This window comes from Corvus cornix, chromosome 2 (genome assembly GCF_000738735.6).
Source record: "Corvus cornix cornix isolate S_Up_H32 chromosome 2, ASM73873v5, whole genome shotgun sequence".
Classification (NCBI taxonomy): Eukaryota; Metazoa; Chordata; class Aves; order Passeriformes; family Corvidae; genus Corvus; species Corvus cornix.
This window is the reverse complement of record NC_046333.1, coordinates 63,008,118-63,034,654: the sequence shown is the minus strand read 5'-3', so window position 1 is coordinate 63,034,654 and position 26,537 is coordinate 63,008,118. Positions and strand designations below refer to the sequence as shown.

At 40.0% G+C, this 26,537-nt stretch overlaps 1 protein-coding gene across 3 annotated transcripts in view; it reads left to right on the top strand.

Moving 5' to 3' along the window:
• The first annotated feature begins 231 nt into the window (after positions 1-231).
• The window catches only part of RNF182 (ring finger protein 182), a 38,058-nt gene continuing 11,752 nt past the window's right edge, over positions 232-26,537 (top strand). Inside the window, exons 1-4 of one of the 3 annotated variants that reach the window (XM_039549842.1) lie at positions 232-407; positions 16,659-17,473; positions 21,052-21,217; positions 23,252-23,332. The gene's annotated coding sequence lies outside the window, so the exon portion shown is untranslated. The remainder of the gene's footprint in view (positions 408-16,658; positions 17,474-21,051; positions 21,218-23,251; positions 23,333-26,537) is intronic. The other 2 variants (XM_039549843.1, XM_039549841.1) reach the window with 2 other exon arrangements.

Sequence of the window (26,537 nt, the reverse complement as noted above, 5' to 3'; positions counted from 1 at the left end):
CTCTGTGTGTGTTTTGGGGACAAGTCTCCCTGAGGAGGCGGCCAGTCTGGGACGGGGATGCTCCGAGCCGAGGGACCACATCCTGGCTCGACGATGCAGTCGAGGTGAGGGCGGCGAGGCGCTCTCCCAACCTCCGGCCGGGCTGGGCGGTGCCGGGGGCTGGCTGCAGGCGGAGGAGGAGGAAAAGGCCAGGATATTCCTGAATGAACGGCTCGCTCCTCACCCCACACCTCCGCCCGGCTCCCGCCTCCCTCCCGCCACTCGCCGGTGTCTCTTCGAGGCGCAGCCAGTTTCTATAGCGACGGCGCTGAGCCGCGGCTCTTCCGAGTAGTAACAAAGCCGGCCGCCCGCTGCCGCGCCGGGGCTGCGGGGGGACGCGGCTGCCTCTCCCGAGGACACCGCGACAGGTACGGAGTGAGGAGATGCGCGGCGGCCGCCGCCCGCCCCCGGCCAGGGGGTGCTGCCGCCGGGGGACGGCTGCGGGAGGGACAGGAGCTCCCCGCGGGCCGGGCGGCGGCCGCGGGGAAAGGGGAGCCGTCCGTCCGTCCGTCCGCTGCCTGTGGCAGCCGATAGGCAGCGGGGAGGGGTGCAGGAGGGGTGCCGCAGGTGCGCCCTGGGCGGCCCCTTCGCGACTTCGCCCCGGCGCCGCGGCCGCGGGCACCGGGACGGGGCGGCTGCCCCCGCGTACCCCCCGCCTGCCGGGGCGGCGGCGGCGGGAGGGGACGGCACGGGCGGGCTCCGCGCCCCGGGTGGCCAACCGGTGGGCTTGGCTCGCCCCTCTCCGCCGGGGACAGCGCTGCTCCTCGTCCCTTAAGGTTACCCCTTGATAACAATATTTCGTTGTTGTTGTTGTTATAAAATATATGACCCCCTGGAAATTTTGGGGTTACAAAGTTTCGTTTCTTCAGCTTTATAAAGTACTGATAAATGGGGTGATAGCCGTAAAATGCGCTACTTAGTTTAAAAAAAAAAATCTAAAGGATTGGTGTTGTAGAGTAAACAAGACAATTACTGGTTGTTTTTAGGAGTAAGTGTACCGAAAGGTTTTAGGTAAAATGAGTCTGTAGCTGTCAGTCAGAAAGCTAAGATGGTAGAGAGGTGATAAACGTTTGCTTATCTCGGGCAGCCAAGGTTAGGCAAGAATAAGCCGTCTTCACCTACTGAGATACTGTCAGAGAGTGGATGGGAAGGTCATTAGCAGGTCATTAGCCTGAACAATGCTTTGTGGTGACTGTAATCGATAACATCCGAATGGTGGTGGCTGTGTGAATAGACATGGATTTCTGCAGAAGTTTAAAATTCAAAGCAACTTCCCGATGATAACAGAAGGCTGACCCCGCATGATGAGGTCCTAGGGAGCAGTCATTGTAGTTCATTGCTGAATGATTTCGGAAATAAACGAGATCCTGGGCCAAAGCAAAATTGTGCTGTGGCGTGTATGCAGCCAGCACGTTCAAGATGGGAATCTTCCCAGCTGTGAACAAGAGGAAAAAGGGAAATAGTACGTGAGAAGAGGACACTGTGATTGAGGACATTGTTATTGAGTAGCTGGACAAGAACTGACATTTTAAGTAATACGTAATCTAAATATCAGATTATTTGAGGTTTAAAAAGCTATACATAAGGTAATATCAGGGTATCAGAACTCAAAGGCTAAGCATTGACTGGAAGAAGTTTGAGAAGTACATATGAAGAACATATATATGAAATGTTAAGTTAAAAGTGGAGCTACCAATACCATTAAGCAAATGATGTGAAAACAGTGGAAAGGGAAGATACAGCTCTTCAGCAATTATGAATACAAGTAGGAAAGAAAATGGAGACAGGCTTCTCTTGCAAGAGACATGTAAATAAAACGAAGTTTTAAGTGAGTGTTGATCAAGTTTAACTAATTTAACATTTAAATTAGTAATATAACAATATGTGGAGTGGAATTCAGATCTAGTTTTTTTTAAAAACAGCAGTCACCAAAAAAAAAGTGGAATTTCTTAGATATGTTGATTGCAGTGTTTTTCCCAGTATTTACCAGTGCTTGTCCTTCTCTTCTTTCAAAAGTGTCAAAACAGTTTTGTTGAGTTACAACCTTCTGAATGACCTCTGTTTTTCATGCAACACTGGAAAGCAAACTCTTGGGTTCATAAAATGTGTAAAATGTAGACCTCAGATTAGTTTAGCATGATGGAAAATAGCATTTCAAGACCACACTGTGGGCTATCTGAAATTGAATGCACTAGCAGGAAATAGAAGGTCAGCTGTTCCTAGTAAAGGACACTTCTATCCCCTTAACTGCATGGCAGAGAATAAGAAGCATCAGAACTCACTGTCTTGCCTTAAAAATGAAGGGGATAAGCAAAATATTTATGGTTATGCTGCCTTGTGACATTTCATTCTTGAAATTGTTCCTTGTGGAACAATTGCAACTCCACTGGATGAAGTTTATCAGAGGAAAAAATGTAGTAGTTAAGGCAGTACCAGGAAAGACTGCAATAGTTCAGCAGAGATAATACACCCCATAACATAGCCTGCCATGTATAAGGGCTTCTAGTGGTCATCAGTTCTAGCAATTAGACCACAGTCCCTCAGACTGTCATTTCAGACCTTCGTGGTGCTCCTCAGTCCAGACTAGGTTTATAGGGAGCCTGTTGTCAAATTTTCTTGAAAGCATCATCTAAAGCTGTGCTTTGATATAAGACCACTGCAGGAGCCTGCTTGCCACTAATCCTCTTGCTGTGTTCAGTCCTAACATTTTTTATTTATTTCCTAGTTAGATGACTTGCTGTTAAGTGTTTTTTTCTGGAGATGTACATGTGCTTGCTGTAGCCAGCAACTCTTTCAAGTATGCAGGGACACTTATCACTTGCTGCCTGGAGGCTGTGATTCAGTCCTTCCAGCAAGGTTGCTAAGGAGTACTAGGGATCGTTGGAGAGAAAAGCTCAGGAAATTCTCCTGTGGCCTTTGCACACATTGTGTGCTGAAGCACTCCCTGTCCAATATGAACTACTGTTCTGACAGTAATATAGTATGGCCAGGTGTGCACCTCAGGTTTCACACTGTAACATAAGATAATTGTGACCTTTTAGTAAAAACAAAACGTGCAAGTGTGAAAGTGCTGTGATACGCTGCAAAGAGCTCAGGACTCTTCAAAATGTGCCTTAAGTTTGAAATTCATTTGCAAAGACAAATAAAGAAGTACAAGATGTGCAGCTTTTAACCTACTACAGCGCTACAATTTTTAAAACCAAATCCTGCATATTTCATTCAGATGATTTTTTCCTGCAGAGATGATGCAGCACAGCATTTTAGGCATAATAAATGTCGTAATTCAACATACCTCTCCTTTTCCTATATTATCTTTTTCACCATCAATGAGCGGACACAAACATTCAGTAGAAGTTGAAATAACGCAGCAGGAATTTAAGTTTAGTTTAGATAGCATGAAAACCTGAGGTGTTCCAGCATCACTAAAGCATTGAGCAGAGACTTCAAATCCATTTAGGTTCTGATATCTCTTGCCATTTCCAAGAAATTTAGCCTAAGTGTTACAAAGCTGTAGTTCTCTGAAAGACTCAGGGTCACAAGTGTTTTGTAGATATATATTGCATTTTGAAAGTAGCATCTATAAAGATTAATACCATTGGTGGTAGTTCAGAAATTGGATAAAGGAATGGGGGCAGACTGTCTTATCTCTCAGCTTTCCTACTTCAAGTAGGAATTGCCCAACTTATCTGTGGAAAGGCAGCCTCATAGAAAGAAAGGGGTGTGACAATCTGGATTTGAGAATAACTGTAAGGAAACCTGAAGGTGTATGGGGCTGTAGTGAGGAAGAAGGTGGGGCTGATGTGCAGCCCATGATGCAGACACAGCCCTGGAGTCAACGGGCATGGTGGGAGAGTTACCTGGGACTGGTGTGAGGAGTCAGGTTGAGATGGGACTCGGACAGGCTGGTGGACACCCAGCCCAGAAAATCTGATATTAGACAGTGTGCATCAGTTCCCCCCAGTGGATGGCCCAGCTGAGGGCTGAAGTCTTCTTTTAGACTCCCTTTTGTAAGCCTTCAAGGCTTTGTTGGTAATATCCATGGCTGAAGGTTTGGTCAGGAAACCCAAACCTTCCCATAATAGTTTCAGGGCAGGTGTTGTTCCAGGCAGGGGAACTCGTCTTGGCAGGCAGTACATGGCAAAGAAAGAAAACTCCCATTTCAGATGGATAGCCAGTCTGTAGTCAGGCAGGAGATGTTCTCCTGTGAACAGAAAGAAAATATTCCCCCCTTGGTGACTCACAAGCAGTGACCTGATCAGAGTTTGCCTGAAAAAGCATCTGACCTTGAAGCTTCTGCTGTGGAATAGCTTTATGTGAAAGTATGGCTTGACCGCTGAGGAGCTACACTGCAGGTGTTTACCAAGGACCTGTAGGTGCGATTTGCCTCCCAATACATGATGGGGGACCTGGAGTATTTCCACAGGAGTATTCTCTGTTGAAAACAAACATGCTCAAATCTCAAGATGATACTGGCTTTCCACTCTCAACAATTCCTACAACTCTCAAAAAAGCTTTAAAAGGCTTACCAGTGCTTCTACCACTATTGAAAATATTCAGTTTATTTAGCTAGAATTTTATAAACACTTTAAGCAGAAATTTTGAGTAGTGTTTGAATCACCAGGTGGAATGTTGTATAATGTGTGTGTAATGAGGGCTTTTATCTTCCTGTATCTTTTTCAGTTCACTGAATTACACTTCTATGCTGTTAAAGTGACGGCTAAATGAAAGTCAAAAAAATAAACAGTGCTGTGTTTGGTGCTAGGTTCAAATGGTACAATGAGTGAATTGCAGGGCCACAAATTAGACAATGAGAATAAAACAAAGAATTCACTAAATAACTGCTGACTATACTGCGAATTCAGTGAAGCTTCCTGTGGAAGAAAATGATGAGTTTTTGTATGACTAAAACTGTATTGTAATACATATATTCAGTGGAATGCTGTAGTACTTGGATTTGCTTTCAGTATATTACAGACATTTTACTGTGTCCACTGAATCAAAGAGCACTTTTGTACCTGATGCTTATTCCTATAATCAAGTTGCCTCTCATTCTCTGACAAACCAAACAGATTGAGCTCTTTAAAACCTTTCTCTAAAGGAGATTTATTCAGCTCATGAATATTTTTTTTGGTGACTATCTCACTGTTCCTGTGAGAAACTGTCCAGTTGTTCAAAATTCTGTATAGATTGTGAACATTGTGACTGTGCAAAATACCTTAGTTTGACTCTCACCACAGCCTAAAAGGTAATGGTATCTCAGCCGTGTTTCCCTCCTCACCTATCCCACTTTGCTAAATTCATGTTGCAAATATCTCACACTCAGATCATTTTCTCTGTGACTTCTCTATGTCTCTGCTCATTACAGGAGGGTTTGACTAGATGACCTTTAAAGGTACATTCCAACCAAAACTGTTCCAGTCTATGATTCTGTATTCATAATTAGGTATCCAGCTTACCCGAATAGTCATAGCTTTTTCTACAGTAATCTGATACACTAACAATGAAGCTAGCAAGTACATAAATGTTAAAGAGAAGAGCTTTTTTTTTGTGTTAATTCCTCATTTTATTTGTATCACTTGGGCAAAGTTGTTAGGTGGAAGTGCTCTCTGTGCTTTTAAAGATTCTAGTGTATTTCTCCTTTCTTCTCTGCCATCACCATGGCAGACCAAAAGTTGTGTTTTCCTTCTAATAGGTCTCTGAGATAAGTCCTTGATGTTTGTGCTATTATATTCAAGGTCAACACCTTGAATAACACTTGTTAAGTGAATGGAAATTAAATATTATCTTACTAGTCAGATCAGTCTAAAAAGACCAAAAGGGAGAGCATCTTCTGACAGTATTTATGCTCAAGATGATAGGCATGGGTACCTGCTCATTTAAAGATCAACTAACAATGAAAAATTTCATTTCTGGCCCTCTCTTGTCTTCCAAAAATTAGGAAAAAGTATCTATCCAGCAATATAAAAACTGCCCTCTTTATATTCTAAGTTTTTCTTAGCCTGAAATATCAACCTTAATCTTAAAATGCCATGTCTTCCATAGGACAAAGAGAACAAAAAGCATACCAACGATGAATCATCTGTTTTTGTTATCAGTCATTCAGACCCTTTGGTGATGGATGGGTGAATAGATTGAGCCTAGAGCTGTAAGCCAGCTTGGCAGCTGGCAGGTAAGTCCCTGGAAGCTCACCAAAATGCTTTCTCAAGCATCACACTTCTGTTTTGCTTGTTGTATTTAGCCAAATCATATCCTAGAATATAAAGTATCCTCTTAAGGACAATAGGATCACACTTAAACATAAATCTACTTTCAGTGGAACTTAAACATGTGTGCTCTGGTAGTCATCTGAAGAAGGATGCTTTCTTGGATGGGGAACTAGAGAAACAGCGCTTACAAGACTTGGAAAGAGCAAGTAGGAACTGAAAATGACTGGTGTGCAGGTGATGTAAAAGTGAAGTAATAATATTGCATATTGATAAATCCCACAAAAATCCAAGTGAAGTAAGTTTCCAGTAAATTTAGTTTCATTTGTTTCTTGAGGATTTGTACTAGTTTGAAAACAAACCAGTGGGAGGCACCAAGTCAGAATAACAATTTAATAGGGAAATTAAAATAAAGGCAGAAAACACTGGTTCAAACTGACAGAGTCAGGATACAACCTGACACCCCGTTAGTCAGGGTGGTGGTAGCAGTCCGGTTGAATGGTGGCTGCAGTCCTCCTGAAGCGGTGGATGAGGTTCTGTTGAAGCGGTGATGCTGTAGAAAGGGGCTGCTCTTCATCTGAAAGGCCAGTGGTGGCTATGCAGCTCTTGTCCTCTGGGAATCCTGTGGAAAAGGTGTCTGTGGTGTTCAGAATCTCAGATTCTATCCAGGATGGAATGCTTGGTTCCTCCTTCTGGGTGGAGCATCTCACCATGGGATGATGAGTCATGAGGCAAGGTGTATGGGCTCATTAACAGAAGATAGTCCGGAGGGAGGAGGCAAGGAAACACTGCCCCACCTGGTTTCAACAGCTCATGAGGATGGTAATGGAATACACTGCAACCCAGGACAGGATTAATGAAACATTCTTACATGATGGCTTTGCCCAACTGTCATCTGACAGGCAAGTTAAAAGCATTTTATAACCCTGGAATGGAGAAGCACTGAGTGCAGTGGGATCTCCCTTCCTTCCCCTGGTATACCTCCAAAGACAGCTTGTTCCAAAGTAATGTGCTGTGCTTATGGCAGCATTTGCATTAAGAAAATTCTTTTTATGAATTTATTGTAGCATGGCCAAAACACCTGCTTCATGCTGAAGTGTGGTTTTCAGGGTCTAAGGATAGTTCTCTGTGTGTTCATCAGTGTAAATGTAAGGCTTCAATAATGCATATTGACACAGATTTATTAAAATATGACTTCTCATTGACTTTGGGACAGGGAGGAGGGAGAAATGGCACAAAAACACATAGAAACTTTCTGGGGTGGCTCCTTTAAATGCAGTTTTGATATTCCATTTTGATGGCTATGAATAGATTAAACAGCCTTCTGAACTTTATGCCCTGTTAAAAATTAAGTGGCCTGCCTATGTTCTGTTTCAGTAAAGTAAAATTATTCATGAAGAGAAATGTCAGTTGTGCCAGTCTTATAATTAATTTTCGGTTTTAATAACATTAACAGGATGCTTCACTCACTGTTTGTCATTTATACAGATAGCTCATATAGTGTATGTGTGTGTATTTGAAATTCTGTAGGTATCTTGAGAGGGTAACAGCTTTTCTCTTGTTCTGGAACACACACACCTGCGTGCACACACACGTTTGTACATGCTACCTTCTCAAGAGAGCTAGAGTATTTTAAATTATGCAGATATATGGACATGTATATTTATATTTGCCAGACAGACCAAGGGTATAAACTGACATCTCAGATACATGTGTGGAAATTTTCTGCATTCAGTGATGCAGGTTACTTTACAAACAAGTTCATCCCTGTAACCTTTTGTTTGCCTTTTGCTCAAGGAAGAGAAACAATTTCACACAGTGTGAAAAACGCGGTTCACTCTCCTGTTAGAATTTAAAGAGTTTAATATAAAGACAGTAAGAGACACATAAAATAAAGCAAAGGGATAACGGCCGGGTGCCTTGGCGCTCTGCCAAGAGCACACCTGATGCCCGAGGTGAGTCCTTTTTATACCATTTTTACTGCCTGTTCTCTATTCATATTAAAACTTTTCCTGGAGCTGTTCTGCATGGCCACTCCTTGGTTCCGCCTTTTTAGAGCATGCGTAGTCTTCTGCCTTGTGGTTTTATTTCTTTTAATTCTTGGGGTTGGGCCCGCTAGGTAAGAGTCGATGGTAGGGTGGATCTCTTAATTCTCCAGACAGTCAGGGCTGATTGCAGCTTTGGCCTCTTTGCCCCCCGGGCAGAGCGGTGATAAGGGCTCTCGGACCCTCCTGGCCGCCCGTTCTCCAGCGGAGCAGCCTTTGGGCCCTTTTGTTCCCCGGACAAAGTGTTGATTAGCAGCTCCTTGGGCCTCATCCTCTGCTCGCTTGGAGGTTATCTTACTTGCTCACACTTGCTAACATTCTTGCTAAAACGAGAGAAAACTACCTCCACACAGCAAAAAGCATTTCTAACATTATATAATATCTACCTTAATACTTTGCGAGAAGCCAATACTATAATATATGTTTATAACAGACAGTATGATCAGTAAAGTGCAGCTGTGGACATAATTCTATGCAGGTGTCCAAAACAGAAATATCTATCTACTGACTGTAAAATAGTAACTTGTAATAAACAATCCTGCTGCATATTTGATGCCTGTTCCTTTTTACTGTATCATGCTGCACTTCTTTCATTAGCAGTGTTACATCTTTATGGTTTTTTCCTTTCTTTATTTCACTTCCAGTCTTGTTTGTCTGCTTGCAAGAAAGCCAGTCTCATTGGAACAGAGATTTTTTTTGTTTGTTTCAAAGAGTTGCCCTATATGTTTTATTTTGCTGCTCACACATTAGCAATGTCAACCAAAGCACAGATAAAGAGCAAAAAGAGGCATGAAATAATGCTATGAGAAATAGTAAACCCTGGGAAATAAAAAATATACAGTGATCAGCACATGGCTCTCTGTATTGAAAAGTAAGGAGGAGATAATATTATTTGGCATCAGTTTTGAGTCACAATGGATTGGAGTGGTTTGCTGTGTTTTGCGTGGGTTTTTGTTTGTTTTGGCTTGTGCTTTTTTATGGTGGGGAGGATGGACGATAAGGGTCTTTCAGGAAGAAATATTAATCATGAATGGGATTTCTGCACTGGCATGTGGATGAGAACACATTTCTGACCTGGCAGTATGCCTGCTAAAATACCTAATTTTGCATTACCAGACACACTGCAATGCTTATATCAAAATTTCTAGAGAATACACTGAAGGAGTGCGGAGTGCTCAGGCAATGGGCAAAGCCTGAAAGACTTGTAGAAAAGAAAATCAAACTGAGCCCATATATTGCAAGATCATATTGTTCTGAGAGAAGAAACAAATCTTGGGAAAGCTATTTCATCAGCATTCATAGCACTAAGCAGTGGCCCAGTTCCTGGGCTGCCTGCTCCAGAACTGACGTCATCTGTCCACCATGACATACTGGACCACTCAGACTGGCACACAAATACTGAGCAGCTGCCTCACACAAATCCAGTTGCATATCTCTAGCAAAAGAAAGACTCTAGTCAGAGATATGAATGGTTATTCACCCATCTGCAAAAAGAAATGCAGTGTGCTGGGCAGCAAACAGCAAGCATCATACATTCACTGATGAGCAAAGTGATAATGGGGAAACCACAGGGAATTGTGTTGATAGGAAATGGGTAAATATTGGGGGTCTGTTCAGCTCAACCCACTGGTTCCAGGGAGGACACTTGACAAAGCTCACGGCGTGCATACAGCCCCAGATGCCCATGAAACTTGGGTGGGTTTTTTTTCCCCTGATTTTTCTGTCTTCTGGAGGTCTGAGAGAGAGGAAACTGAAGTCCTTGATCTCTACTCTGCCTATTCAGACTGCCATCTGCCCTGGAAAGACTGAAGTTAAGAGTTGTGGCTTTTGTGTTCCTGCTGCTGGCTTTTAGGCTCTGGGATATGACAGGCAAGATATGCACAGGTCACACGAATTTTAGGGTTTCTTTCAGTTACACGGGGAACCAAAAAGGGCTGCTGTTAAGGAATAGACAGTATAGAAACATCTTTGATCCCCTGCCTAGACTGAGTGAATTAGCTAAATGGTGAATATCTCACATTGCGCAATCATTATTGTTCATCATTGTGACAGGCCGGAAAGAGCAAACATAATAATTAATACTCGGCATTGTGATAATGCCATTATGTCCCAGCTTCCAATTGTTTAAACGAAGCTTCTCTTTTATTTAAGTAGCTCCCTGATAATTCTGTTAAATCTTTCTTCTCTTCAGTCTTGAATCAGTTTTTCAATAGAGACATCTTGTATCCTCTGGTGAGGTGGGCTTACAGGCGGGGAATGTCTGTGTTTGTGTGTGTGTGTGACTCCCTTTCAAGTACTCATTGTAGAACACAGCTATGACTGAATTATTTTCTTCAAATGTCAGATAAAATTATCCAGCTAAACATTATTGTACACATACATATTGTATATATGCTACCTGTAGATTAAAACCTGTAGATTAATCTATTAACGTGTCTCGGTTTTGAAAGACAGGTGTCTGCTAAGGAAGGCAGAGGCCCCCCTTGAAGTGGCAGATATAACCCCTTTTCCCTCCAAGTTATTATATTTTGAAATCAAGAGCCTTTAGGCGAAGATGTGGGAAATAGGAATAACAGTTCTTTACTATATATATATATATGTATATAACCAGTCAAACAAAAACAACAACAACTCTGGCAGTAACAGCAATCACAGACCCAGTGCCAGCCTTCTCGGCTGTCGGGCCCTTTCCCCTCGGGTGCAGTTCCGCTCGCAGCCGGCAGGGGCGCTGGCGGCTCCCGGTGAGCAGGGCAGGTGCGATGGTTCCCCCGCGGCTGCAGGGGGCGCTCCGGAGCGAGCTCGGGGAGCACGCGGCACCGGTGCCCTGGGATCCCGGGAAGGGATGGAACAAAGGCTTCACAAACCCCTGGGCAGCTGATCCCGGGCTCTCAGGAACAGCAGGCTGAAACGGCAGGCTGGAACGGCAGGGACGGACGCAAATCCCGGGTGGCAGGCGAGATGTATCCAGATGGGAGAACCCCACGGAGGCCCAGGCAGGCAGGGCGAGCAGGGCTACAGCGTAGCGAAAGCTCGAAGCAGCAGCGGGGCAGGGCAGCCACAGCCCGGTCTCCAGCAGGGCAGGGAAAGCGGCTTTTGGGGTCCCGGTGTTGTTTCCAGCAGGAAGAAAGAACGGCCAAAAAGAAAGAAGCAGCAGCTCCTTTCTCTGCAGCTTCTCTCTCCGGACGCTCAGAGCGAACTGCCCCCACACCCAGGTGTAGACAAAGGAGTAGCCAGGCCCGCCCCACTCCCCTTTTTGTCTTTCTTAAGTACAGCTATTTGTCCCCTAGCAACATGCATATGGGAGAAAATTCCTTTAACAGGAAAAAAAACTAAGACTAAACTAAAACCCCAACATAACGTAATGTTTAAAGTAATATATTGAGCTACTTTTCATAGAATCATAGAATGCTTTGGTTTGGAGGGGACGTCAGAGATCATCTAGTTCTAACCCTCCTGCCAAGGTCAGGGACATTGTCCACTAGAACAGGTTGTTCAAAGCCCCATCGAACCTGGCCCTAAATTTGCACTTCTTTTTTTCTGCATTTTCAGAAATGCTGTCTTTTATTCCAGTTGAACAACAGTCACTAGCAACAATATTCTAGCTGATGTGGTTTCTTTTATGAAGAGATACTAGTGCTCATTTTCAATGTGAAAATTGCAATTAAAGCTTTTATCTATGCATTTTCCCAAATATATAATAATGGATTTATAAGTATGGAAGCATAGTGTGTGAGAGAACACACTCCCTCCTTTTTAACACTTACTGGAAAATGCACTGTGTGTTAGACCTGCTTTTGAAAATCAGAATAATCAAAGAAGTAATATATTATAAAGAAAAATACCTGAAAATGTGAATGTTCCTGTTAAAATATATACATGTAAGCTTTATCTTTATTTGATAGTGCAGTTCATGGATGGTTGAAATAAAAGTAATCAACTGTCAATTTTGTATGTTTCTTTTATTGTTAATTTACAATGCCAAGAATGTGTGATGACTAGAAGTCCACAGATGAAGACAGGCATATGGAAATTGTATTAAGTGCCCCTGCTAAAACTGAGGATTCTCACTTAAAGGCCAGCCTCGTGTCAGAGGTGGAGAGGAGGCTGCCACCCTCAGGGGTGACTAGACCCCAAGCTATGGCAGTTCCACATAGGTAGGGGGTAAAATGTCATCTGCCGAACAGACTCTGGGAGAATTTAGCAAATCTTATAGCAGTAGCCAACATTTCCAAGTAGGTATTTTTTTAGTTAGGGGTATTCAGCTGGCTTTGTTTCTCCAGAGCAGCCCTGTGATCTGTACTGACCATAGAGGAGGTAGATGTCAATGCCTGTCAGACCTCTCAATACTGTCCCTTATGTGACTATGAGAATCTTTCTCCTGGTCATGTGTTTGCTTTGTACATGGGTAGCAATGTGCTTGGTATGAGAGGTTGTCCTGGGTCTGCATCCAGAATAGGTGAAAGGGCCAAGGGGCACTAGAGTGCATTCTTCACTGTGAGTCACTGCACAAGGGGTTTGGGAGTCCTCCAGTAATGAGGAGGGTTCATAATACTCAGATGGACAAGGCCCTTCAGACCTGTCTCTACTTTTGTTGAGAATTGTAGTGGGCACCTTGACTGGTGAGAGTGGGATTGAATGGGTGTAGAAGCACCAAAGTAACCATGTGAGGTGAGAATGGCGAGGTCATCAGGATAACAGCACACATTTACATGACCTTCCAAGGACACCCAGTTCAGGAGACAGGTCAGTGAGTAAATCCTGGTGACTCACAGAAGTGGGTGGGAAGAATAGATTGATTGTTGTTGCCTAAAGGACAGCAGAAACGCACGTCCAGCAGCAGCACGTGTTTGCCAACCTAAAAAGAAATGAGAATTTAGGATAAGGCATTTCCTGTTCACCATGTCATTGCAAGGATTGTATCTCCATTATGAATGCTGAACAGACTTTTGGTTACCTATGTCTCGGTGCTTGTGAGTGCAGGGATTGGAGTGAGATCAACACCCTCCTATTCTGTAAGATGTCACATTGAGCTCTTCGAAATTCTTGGTACAGAGTGCTGCAATATCATCTTCTAGGCTTTTCAGGATGTGAGGTTTGAACCAGATGATTTCCAGAGGTTCCTTCCAATGTAAATTGTTCTGTAATTCTGTCACTTGAATGCAGGTGAAAGAGCCAAGGGCCACAAGAGTGCATTCCTCACTGTGAGTCACTGCTGGGGGGGCGGCAGTTTGGGAGCCCTCCAGCAACAAGGAGGGTTCATAATACTCAAATGGACAAGGCTCTTCAGAGTTGTCTCTACTTTTGTTGACAATTGTAGTGGGAGTATATTCCATGAACTTCACTGCACAGGTGATAAGATTAGTATAGTATAGTTGTATGCTCATTTCTTAAATCTTACACTTAATTTTGTTTGTTCTATCTACCCATGTTTTCTTTTTAAGAATGGGTTTGAGTCACCTAGGTACAAAAATAAAAAGTAAAAAAAAAAAAGAAAAGGCATTTCTGAGCATAAAAGTTAGTTTTAAATAATCTTGCACTTGAAAAAATTCCATTCAGTGTATCTTTCTGACTGAAGGCTGTAAACCTCTGAACTTCAGGGACCTGGGATTGAAATGTCATCTCAGTTGCTGGCTGAGACAGGATCAATCACAAACAATGAGGATTATGTATCCACCTAAAAAAAAATACAGTGCCCAGACTGAACTGTCCAATTTGCAGACCTCATCTTGTCACGCTCTTTATGGAGCTAAGCTGATTGTATGAGGCTGGAGCCACAAGTAATCTCTCTGATTCAGCTCTGCTGCAATGTTGCTGGACATACAGAATGAAGATATGTTACTCAAAATCATGCACATTGTCAGCTCTAGCATAGCCCAAGAGTTGTGCTTTTGGTTTGCTACTTGTCTGGCAAAATACAGTTTCCTTAAGAACACTGAAGGATCTGCTGTGAACCCCACCAGCCTTTACCCTTAGTAGAATTCTCTGTTAAATGAACTGAGCCATTTGTTATTGGTGGTCTGACAAATCAAGGATTAAATGTACAACTAAATAAAACAGCTTTCTCCTGAACTTTGCTATTTCACTGCAGCTATTTTACTGGTATTTTCAGTATCAAAATGAGTGCTACATTTTGACCCCAAATACTTCTGTGTTCTATCATTCTATTACTATTTATCCCAGTCATTCTCATGTGTGTGGTGGGCAACAGCAGGTATGTTTCATTTTTCCATTTCTTTTCATATTCAGATTACTACCAAGTTTTCATATCATCTATTCTTGTATAGATGATATGAACACAACATTTTCCTCACCTCCCACCTCTGTCTGTGCCTTAATACTTTCTTAATTTGATTCCTGTCACTTGCAACGTACGCCTTGTAACCTACACAAGCTGACTTGACACTTCCATTGCTTCCCTTCCCCTTACCTAACCCCCCTGTACCTTTTTTGGCCATCTTCCTAAAGTGTATAATTCTGCATCCTTGAAATCCCCCACAAATTCACCTCATGTATCAAACTTGGTTTTATTCCACTCAGTCCTTCTCCCCCTGTACATGCTTTCTGCTGTGTTTCCTTAGCATGCCATTTTAGAAGGCTTTTTCCTAAATTTTGTTCACTTGCACTTAGCCCTGTCTGTCCACTCCATACATGAAAGTCTTCCAGATTCATCATACTGCTGTTCTCTTTTCTCTGATTCACTCTCCTCTGTAAGGATCCCAAAACTCTCAGGTAACAATCTTTTAAATTGTGTTCTGTGATCTGTTGCGCTCAGGCAACAGCAGTAACACAATGGAATTGAGCCCAGTGGCTTCGCACAAGTATCAGCAAGAGTAAGACTTACTTTGGAGTGCTTAAAAAAGATAGTGAGCATTTACTTTGAAGGTCCTTTTTTGCTCCATTTAGATCTTGTGCTTAATGACGTGGTTATTAAGGTGTTGCTGTAAGATGCCTTATAGTCTTTAACGACAATTATAGTGTGTAGTGCTTTAGTTTGTTTCTCTTGAGTAGCTAAGCTAAAATCTTACTATGTGAAATGGTTAAGGATTGCTATGGACTGTGAGTGGGATCTCAAGTTCTTTCTTAACCACTGGTGTAATAAGCCAGTGGTTCCACCTGGTATGTTCACAGAAGATGAGACACATCTGAGGCTGCAGTGTCTCATTTGGATGTGATGCTGAGTGTGTGTGAGTGTATCAAATACTTCATTCACATAATGTTCGATCAGTAAGTCCTTCAGACTTGATATCCTGCCAATGGGGCTGCCACAATTCATGTATTCATAAACAGTGTCCTTGAGATCTTGTCTGCTCCTTTCTGCACAACCCAGTGTATTAAAAGAACTTTATCTTTTTGGGGAAGGGAACAGTATCCTGTGGTTTTTATGAATGACTAGATGCCATCATAGTTGTTTACTCATGATGTTCCCTGGTTGGAGTTATATATTATGAAGTACAGTTGTTTCCAAGATTTAATAATGTGACAATTAAATTTATTTTCTTTTTCAGTAGCAGAGCCAAGGAGAAATTAATCATTGTTTGTGTCAGTTTTCTAGTCAATTCAGTATGACTTTTGCCTTAGATGGGATTACAGATTTAGGAATTGAATAAATGAGGCAGTAACAAATGTTAGAAATGTCAAAAAGGTATCTATTCTATGAAACAGCAATCAAGAAAAGCATACAGTAGTAGCTTAATTCTACCAGCTTTCTCCCTGTTACCCAAATAAATAATTTTGCCTGAGAAAGGCCTGCATGTGCATCCTAAGAAAATGTTTGCATCCAAGATTTAATTCCTGCTGTCATTTTACAAGCTAAACTCAGTGACAAGTTTTGACAAACAAATCCCTCAAGTAAAATTTTTATTAACACATCTTTAGAGCTACAGGCTACCAAAAGGAAAGCAACAGGAAGACAACGTTTTTTTCTCAAAGGGATTTTTAAGACAAGCCAATGTGATTTGTTGACATATTTGTAAGCGTTGCCTCTTGTTTGATTGAATCACTCTTGATTTACACAAGAGGATCTTTGTCTAATGAATTATCAATATGCCGTGTTGCCATTTTTCTTATCAAAAGACTTGTGACCACTCTGACCAAAAAGGAGACAATGCTTTTATTGCTCTACTGTACCAAAAAATGCATCTCTGAAAATGCTGTGCAGAGCTTTTGATTGTATGCAATTCAGTGGGAAAGCTAGTGATTTGGGCACAGACAGCATGATACACTATCACCTTTTGCTGTGGACAAGGAATGCTTCACTAATAAGGCAAAGTGGGCACTAGGGCTGTCTAGTGAATCTACTTAACATAAAATTCACCACTGAAGCCGTTGCTTCTCCCTCAATCTGCATCTGTCTTGTGATCTGTTCATATAGCAGTGTTCTGTGGAGCCCGCTCAGAAACAGGAGTGTCTCGGGAGGAAAATCATGAAAATTCAAGTTTCTCAAGCCTTCTACTACAAGTCTTGTCACTTCAAACACACAAGGTGTTTATGGGTATGAAGAATCTTTGGAAGGCATCTGTATGGAGGAACACTGACAGACATTGTGTGAATAGCAACATTTGCATAAAGTTTTTAGTAAGCAGAGTTGAAAGTCTCCATTTTCCATGGTTACTGATCTTCAGATACGCAGTTCAAACAGACATATCTGAGAATGAAAGGTACAACTTTTGCTGTCTTTTAGGGTATCTCCAATCACATTTTGAAATGCAGTCTTCTGTAACTTAACACTCTACAGTGATGACTTAGAGATAGGCAAGATATATTGGCACAGGTTGTAGACAAAGCTCAGCATATTAGCACAGGATGATAGAGTGGGAAATAGTACATAAGGCTGGCTGATTCTCCTACAAGCCAGATTAACTTAGCTCATCTAGAACTACATGTTATTATAGCTAGGTTGGTTCCAGTACAAATCCAGCTCAGTTATATCAACACTGCACTGCAGTTTAAAGTGTAGATGTACTCACTCTTGCAAAATGTATCCACCACAATTACTGAGAAATGCCCCTCGGGGTGCACTTTCTCTGGGCGCACTTTCTGAAAGAATCCTCCAGAAGCAGAGAAGGACAAATATGAGCTCAGAAGCTCTCAAGTAATATTGCAATCATTTGACTCTGGAGCAGAATTGGATTTTAATCAATTTCACGGAACATTCTTTCTGTCAAGAAACCAAGCCCAAGGAAAAAGGTATGTTTTAACTTGCTGCAAATTGTGTGGTTGGTGTTTACAGAGATGTGAAAAAGTCAGATTCACAGTGGATGCTCTCTTTTGCACCGATAATTAGTGCAATAGTTGTTAACTTTCATAAACTTTGGTTTAGTAGGCTAACAAACAGCAGTATGCTATCCTGGTGCTTCAAACGTTGCTTTCCATGAAAAGGTAATAGCATAAATAAAGGCTAATACTTCTTAGCTTTCAAATAGAAAGTAAATCTATATAGGGTTTTTTTCTTAGATCTTCAGTCTTTGCAGATATATGAATTCAGCACACTGGAAGTGAAGAATAGTGAAATATGTGTTATCTCCTAATGTCTAGTTGATCAGTTCACTTCCTAGCTCATCTTTCTATTATAACTTTTTGGAAAAGAGACTTACGCAGTGGAACATTCAGGAGCCTTATATTCTCTTGCTTAAGTGAAAGCAGAGCAGAGGAGATTCATTATTTAAAATAGTATAAAGAAAACTGTCATTTAAAACATCTGGTATTTTGAAGTGTTCCTGGTTATGTTTCTGTTCTAGCAAAAAAATCTTTTCTTAGTTAGTGGAAGACAAGAAATTGTTTTTGATTTCCTACTTTAGTCCATAAGCCTTAGCCAGACTGCTCATTTGTGATATTGTATAGAAAACCTGATATCCTTGGGAATACTCACTGAAGAGCTGCTGTGCTGATGTTGGGATTTTTATTACACTAAATGAAATTCAGGACCTGTTAGTGTTCTATTTTCTAGTTTTTCTAGTCTTGTAGTACATGTTGCAAAACACTTGAACTAAAATCCCCATTGATTATTACCAGTTAACAAAATACCAGTACCTGGTCTCTGTTATTAATTTATACTAAACTAAATTTACAGGTTAATAGGGAGGTGTAATAGCTCTCTATGGACTGTGTTGCTTTTTAAACCTTTAGAATTCCATTTCATGTACTTACTTTCTCTCTGTTTCATGTGTTGGTTGGGGTATTTTTCTTTTTAATTAGTTTAATATACAAGCTGTGTTTCTGAATATGCCTTGATTACTTCCAAAATTTCTGAAGCAATGCTTTCCTCTCATGCATTTTGTATTTTGAATATGCCCAACTAGCAGACTTCAAACATGTTCATTTCATTTAACCTTTCAACCATTGTAGTTGCAAATGACATCAAAATGCTGTAGCTCTGCTCAAAGAAAAGACAGTTTCATACCCTTCATTGAGTTTGTGAGACTTAACCAGTGTAACTCTTTTGAATAATGGAAAATTTTGTAAAGTCCAGGTTGCCCTTGTCCCAGAATAGAATTATGTAGTTCTTTCTGAAACACATTTCCTAAGTGCAGATTTTCTGATTTTTTGCAGGTTCATATTGATCCGATTTAGACCTGATTGGATTATCTGCCACTGTGGCAATATATTTCTATCAGAAACACATGGGAGGGAGATACACTGCATTCTTAACTGGATTCTGATACATCCTATGAATAAATTGCAGCTTCATCTGCTCCTCTTATCCAGTCTGAAGGGCACTGTATATAGTCTCAGCCCATAAGGATTCTGCCCTTTGCTTGAAATATTACATCTAGTAGCACTTCAGCTCTTTCACTGACAGTTCAGAATGGGTAAAAAAATACCACATTTCACTGCTAAATAACATGTTAAAGCTGAGAAATTTCTATCAGTCCCCCCGAAGTTTAAGTGCTTTATAAGCATTAATCTGTGTTAAGCAAGTCCCACCAGCAGAACACTGCAGTGATTCTGACATTGGTGGTGTAGCAATTTATGGAGCTCTCACAGTCCCAGATCATCCCCAGTAGCTACAAAGATACTTCCAGACTAATATTTAAAGCTGCTCTTGTTTCACATGATTCCTGTATTCCTTAAAGGAATGGAATAAAAGCTCTGCATATCATTTGACACAAATTAATTTCACTCCTTCCATCCACTTTTTCAATGCCTGCAATTTTATTTCGCGTACCTGCATCTAAAATGATGGGTGTGCGTGCAGTAACTGTTCTTTCCATGTTGTGTATAAATCAGGCCAAATGGAATTTTTCTACAAATCTTTTTGTAAGAGGACAGTACATGTTGCTGTCAAAGTTAATATCTCCTCATTGACACTGGTCTGTTAGGATTCTTCATTTCCCATGAATGCAGTTGAAGACATACAACTTTACTGCATGTCAACCAGATCTACTAATATTTTATTTTTTATAGCATCTGAGGGATTTGTGTTTGCTCTTTTTAAAATACATCAATAAGATTTTTTAAAAAATTTTCTTAGTTACATTCACATTCTGGTGATGATAATGATGTTATAATAATAAATATAATAATGTTGATTGAGGAGGGATTATATGCCAGTTTTGCTGTATTGCTAAAATAAAAATAATCTTTATCCCAGAAGTAACTAGTTTTAGATGCGTGCTTTAGGGGAACTAAATGAAATATTAAAATTACACTTTACTGAATCCAGGTTAGAGTGTTATTTCCTCAGACCCCTCACTTTCCAAGCTATTGGGACTATATGCAGCATCAGCTAGATCAGACTTTAGTTGCCAGTGTTTCAAAAAGGAGATGATGATGGAAGACTAGGTCTGAAAAAGTTTTTTGTAAGTGGAAATCTGTATTGGATTTGGATTATTTTGATGTAGATTTTTCAAACATTCTGTGACTGAAGCAGCTGCAATTGTTTTTTACCATTTCTTTTCTGTACAGGATAAGATACAAATTCTGAGCAGTAGTTAAAGCAGAAAAACTTGTTACCAAATTCATGTAAAGAATACATAAAACCCAGCATCAGTACTGCCCTGTATAATGCCCACCCTTTTTATTTCCTGTTTGCACTATCAACATAAAATAGGCAGTATAGTAGAATCTTTATATATAGTCATATCCTCAAAAATGTCTGAAACAGAATGTACTAAGTTAAGCATACTAGTATTAGGTGGATTTTCCTTAATAACAGTAGAAAAAGCAAGAAGTACAGCTTAATTTCTAGCCTATTATGGGATTGTTTTCAGCTCCATTAGGACAAAGCTAATGCCACACTTACTTTCTATTAAATCTTATTTTGAAGTTTAATTGGAACTTATTATAATGCATTAAAATGTCTCCCCTGTGTGAAGAGGAATTTCTCTCTGAATGATGTAATCAAGATAAATTTTCTGTAATTTTGTCTCACCTGGTCCCTCCCGAATTATATCATATAGAAAATATGCCCAAAGAGAGAGAATTCTGTTATATTTTGGGGATGTTACATTTTGAGTATGTCACTATATATCTCATATTATGAGTAATTTTTATTTTAAAAGAAGAAGTTATTTTCTTGTATTTCTGGACTTATTTTAATTACTTACATTCAAGCATATAGTAGCAAGCAGAGCAAAGATGTAAAATTCTGTGGTGCTGTCATCATGTGTTCTGAAACCTAATACAAAATCATGTTGGTTTTTAATAGTGTCTAATATAAAGATAAATGCTAGACATATCTGTAGGCCATATGATTAAATATTTATGCCTATATCAAGAAATAGTGGGAAGCTTTTTATTTATTGATAATTTTGTGTCTTTTCAAGTCATATTCTAGAATCAATGTCCTACAGTCTGTTCAACTCTCAGAAGAGCTCCTAAGGAGCACGAGCACTGAAGCAGAGAAGCAGAACTCCATCTTATTTGATAAAGCTGCCGAAAACCACCCCTACTACCAAAGAGGAGAATGTCTAACCTTTCCCTGACATAGTAGTAAGGTCATGAGTTCTATTGTGAAATATATATTAACTGGAGTAGATCGCTTACTGGTTTCAGAGTCATAAAGGAAAAGCCATTGGCAGTAAGAAAACAGTGCAAGAGAAAATGCCTGAACAGCCCAAGTAAGCAGGTTGTGAAAAAATTAAAAATAATTTTAAATGAATTAATTCTGTTTAACTAGCATATTTCCAAAATTAAATGTTACCATTTTAGATACAAATTTCAAGACATCTCTTTTTACTTATCAATTTAATCTAATTAAGCCAGTTTAAATCGAGACAGCTAATAAAAGCTCAGATCCTTTGTCCTTTATTAGTTTTATTCTTAAACATCTACAAAGCAACCCACAACCGTATGTCACATTGAGTAATCACTTGGCATATTACTATATAAATAGCTCATCAATTCTATATGAGGGAAAATTTCTTCTTAAGAAATATTGGAAGAGGTTTTGGTTTTGCCTACAAGCCTAAATAATAAAACATTTTTTTCTACACCACAGTTGCAGGATTCATATCAATACAGTCGTGGCCTGTAGCCAGAAAGTAAGTAATTGAGAATAGTAGGGTTTCAAGAAGGGATTCACTGTTTATTCATACCATTTTCCACTACTACCTGACACATAATGTGAGTTATTGGAATAACAAAAAAGTATTGTAAATGATATTGTTAATAGGAAATTGATGATATTGAATATGCACATGCAAATGATGTAGAAAGTACCCTAAGAGCCAGTGCCACAACACTGAATTGAGTGAACCCTGTGTTCGATGAAAATCTCCTTGCTTACTTAACAGGATGGGGAGGAGGAATAACAAAAATAATAAAAAAAAAATTAATTGGTTTTTTTTTTTTCTTTGGTATGAAATGGCACACTAATGTTACATGACTTCTCATACTAAATAATTAGGGACCCATGAATTCCACTTCAAATATGAAAAACTGTAATTTTCTGTATTTTGCATTTTTGTGACATTATTGTAGAGGATTGAGAGAGATCAAGCAAGGACTCTAAATATCGTAATGATAACTTCCGATAAAATGCTCTTTTATATTAGTCTCAGCAGTCAATAACACACAACTGTTTGCTGTACATGCTGGGGGCGGGGTTCTCTTTCACACATAGTTATTGGAGGAATATAACCTCTTTACCTAATGCTATTGAAAACTAAGTTTTTGTGAAAAGAATGGCAGCATTTTTCATAGCAGTTTACACAGCTGACCATAAACCAAGCATGGATCAGTACATCACATTCTGTAATTCCTGTGCAAAGCCTCGCATTGATTGGAGTTGACAGGGAAATGCCCATTGTTAAAACCCATCCACTGTTTGCAGAAATGTGGCATGAAACAGGTTGAACATGTGATAGCTGCTGGCACTTTGAACGTAGTCTATTCAAATGTCAGATTAGTAAAGCAGTTTGGGGTGGGTTTTTTTTTGCATTGTGCTTAGCACAAGCTGGAAAAATCTAGTGCGATGGTCATTTCCTGCTGAGTCAGAAGGCAGCAAAGCTGCTCCAGCATGAATGCAGTGGCCCACAGGAGATGGTTGCTTTCTGGTCTGTGCTGGAGAAGAGACTGCAGTGTGTTTGGAAAAGTAGAACTGATCAAAGAGCTTCTATGACATTTGTGAAGGAAAGTATTTCAGTATGTTTTTACAACTCTTCTTTCAGAGCATGGTTTATCTCTTTGGATGCTCTGCCTTGAGGTTGAGTTTTTTAGTGAATTACTAACATTCGTGAATATGTGGTTGCTAGAAGAGATAGCACTTCAGAGTGTTTAGCACATAATATTGAAAGAGGCTTAAAATCAACAACAGATCTGTAAAGATAACTGGATTATATTACAGAAATAATTTTAGTAAATGAGATTTACCCAATATATTTCTCTAAACAGAAGTCTCGACATATGGCTATTTCTATCCAAACTGGAGAAGTTGGACTCCTTCCTCTCTTTCAGAGAAAATAGACTGAAAATCTCCCAGCTGTATTCCTGCTCTACTAATTTTTTTTCCCTCCTTTCCACCAGTTTTTGCCCATGTGGAGAAGAATAGGCATTTCTTGTGTTCCCTGCAAGTGAACCTTTGCAAGAAGTTCTTTTTTGTGGAAAGTAAGTTTCTCTGTATTTATTTGTCTATCTATATATTTTTTCCCTTCTCTTATTTCCTAAATATGCTCAGCTTCTATTTAAAGGAAACTTTTTAAACCTTTGAAAATATCACATGTTGGGTAGGTCCGTGGATGATATCTTATGGAAGTTGCTGAGCTCATATATTCATTTTAGGTTATGTCTGAAACGTTGGCAAATTCCCTTCACAGAACAAAAAAAGTGTGGGAGATGAATGATAAAAGATTGGTTTGATGAACTGGGAAAAGATGATCTTCCATTAGGGAAGAGAGGCACAAATTTCCCATCTACTTTGCCCTGTCAGCATGACTGAGCTCCAATACTGAGAGTTTCATCTACAAGTAATTGCTTCTGGCCTCTCATAAGAACACTTCATCTACACAGTATTTGATAGATGAGTGCAAAGAAGGACCATAACATGTTGCACCACCCATTCACCTTTCTTTCCATGCCTGGGAAGAAAGCCTGCAGTTGCAGAACAGTGATTAATTCAAAACTGATCATTGGCCACTGGCCTGTTTGGGCTGATGATCCACTGCACTCTGTCTGGCCATATGTGGGGTCATACATAAGAGCTTGCAACTCATTCTGGTCCTGTGGGTCACCTCCTCTCGCCCTCAAGGGAGGGTATTCCCCCTGATTCTGGGACTGCCCTCCAGCAGTCACATGGAGAGCTGTAGTGACTGCTTGTGCTCTTCTGCCATCCGGAAGATTCCTCTCTGTCTTCAGCTTTTCTTTCTTTTTTAGTAAAAGTTTCAAGTAGAGGAGTTTGTAAGGTACAGGACAGGTGGCACCAGGACAGAAAGAGAAGGAGTCAGAGCTCAAGCAGCAACAGGAATGATGGATTCATTCCTGCAGCACTTAGTCAGGACTCTTACAAAAGACAAGTGCTTGTCGTAGGATAACAGATGTGCTTGTTCTTGAATAAACTGCAGTGGATACTGTAATCATTGGACGTGTCTTGTAGTTTATATTTTGTTCAGAAAGCTGCTGTGTGCTACGTAATAGTCACAGGAATGAAACATTCTGCAATTGCATTGTGTTGATCCCCAGATCACAGATAGATTCTGTGGAAGACAGGATAGCAGAAGGACTCTAGGTTTTGTAAAAATGAATTTGTTTGTTAAATGAAAGAATTATTATCTAGGAGAGTTGTTTAGCTACGTGAACAATTGTCAGCCTGATTCTTTATTCAGTAAGAGATAAAGCTTTTCAAACAGGTCACATAGAGTGAGTTCAGGATACCAAAACATTGAATCATAGAATAATTCGTTTTAGAAAGAATCTCCAGGAAAATCCAGTTCCATTTGCTCAAAGCAGGGCTCAAGTCCAAGGCAGAGTGGCAGGGTTGTATCCAGTCAAGGATATCTGTAAGGTTGCAGATTTCACTTACATCTGTCTTGACATGTATTCAGTGTTTGAATACCTTGTGTACTATTTTTTTTTCTAATCTGTAATTGAAATTTCCGTAGTTACAACTTGTGTCTCTTGATATCAAACAAGCAGGTGAGACAAGTCTAAGTTCAGGTGAAAAACTGGACATGAGAGGCAGCTTAAAGTCATGACAAATATCAGAATTAATAAAAATACACACATAAATAAATAAAATAAAATAGACATGGGACTTCACTTTGATCTCCAGTCACTACAAATTTTTTACTTGAAGTGAAAGAGGTTAGACTCATCATGACTGCCCCTGGATTTCAAGGTCAAAAAGAACATGCAGGTTGCAGCTCAATATTTAAAATAGCCCAAATATTAATGGAGTATTGGAGCACATAATAGGGTTATACCTTCTTGTGGCATCATAAAAAAAAAGTGTCTCAAAGAGGAGGATACAACATGAACACATAGACACAATCTCTTTTTTTTTCCTACATAAAATTGTTTTTAACACTCAACAAGAAGAAGTATGTGAATTGTCACCTTTTCGGTGAGGGAGCAGGATTCAGAGGGGCAGTAGTTAACCTCTTCCTTTGTTTAATTCCTTATCCTGCTGGCTGCCAGTAAATACTCACCTGGGAAGCATGCAAAAGACCAGCTAGGAAGTCTTTGATATAGAGAAGAATTTGCTTGAAGAAGTAGCTGGCCGTATTTCTTGAGAAATGCTTCATTTCTCAAGAAATAGGAATAATTTGAAGCCAAATTTCTTTAAAAGCCTCAGTTTCCATATATTTTTAATAAGTCTCTGATCGGAGAACTTTTTCGTGTATGTGATGTATATAATAGCAGGGCAGCATTAATTATTAATGCAATTAAACCCAAAAATGTGCCAGTTCCCAGGAGAGGAAAAAAATAAGCAGTAAAGTAGATATTGAAAAGGAAAAATTTCCATAAGAAATCAGGAAAGCAAAAAAGACAGAAGAAGCATCGAAAACCACCACAGAGCTGAGAGGGTAAAAAATGCTTGAAAAGCCTTAATAGGAACTAGTGATTAAATTTTAATTTTCAAAGGAAAAGATGTATAAATAACGAATAGGAATAAGCAGTATTCACACTAAAACACGTAAGGAGAAATCCAACATCTAAAGTTAGCCAAAGAAAAAATAATCAATGATGTTTTATTACAGATGGATTTTTTTTTTTGAAAGTCTGTGAAGTGAGAAAGACAATGAAAGTCACTCTTTCTTGTCCAGTACATTATATTAAAAAAAAAGTTTGAAAAAAATATTGTAGAATAGCTCATGACACAAACTACAATAGGAGGATCACTGTGCTCTGGAAATGGAGCTAATGATCTGCATTTAGCAACTGGAACATTGATAGTCCCAGAGACTTGTTATTCCTTGTATTAATGTCAAATTTTGGCACTTAAAGCGGTCAAATCAGGAAAACACATGCAGTTTGAAAACTGATTCAGGGAGAGGTTCTCCATGTCTGAAGAGAATTGGTTGGAAAGTGAGTTGGGTTTTGGGAAAACCTGGAAATACTAATTAGAAAGATAAACACTAAAATATCAAGATTTTTCTAGTTGGAAGTTTTCAGAGAAAGGTCACAATTTTCTATGAGAAACAGACACATATTTTGGGAGATTTTTGGTTATTCAGGAATCTAGTTTTATGTTGTAGGACAATGTTTACCAGCAGTACCTTATTAGTAATCCTAATTCACCTCGGGTACAGAAGATAAATGATACTCAAGATGTAAAAGTCCAAAACCATAACTTTTTTGTTTGGCATCTTAATTT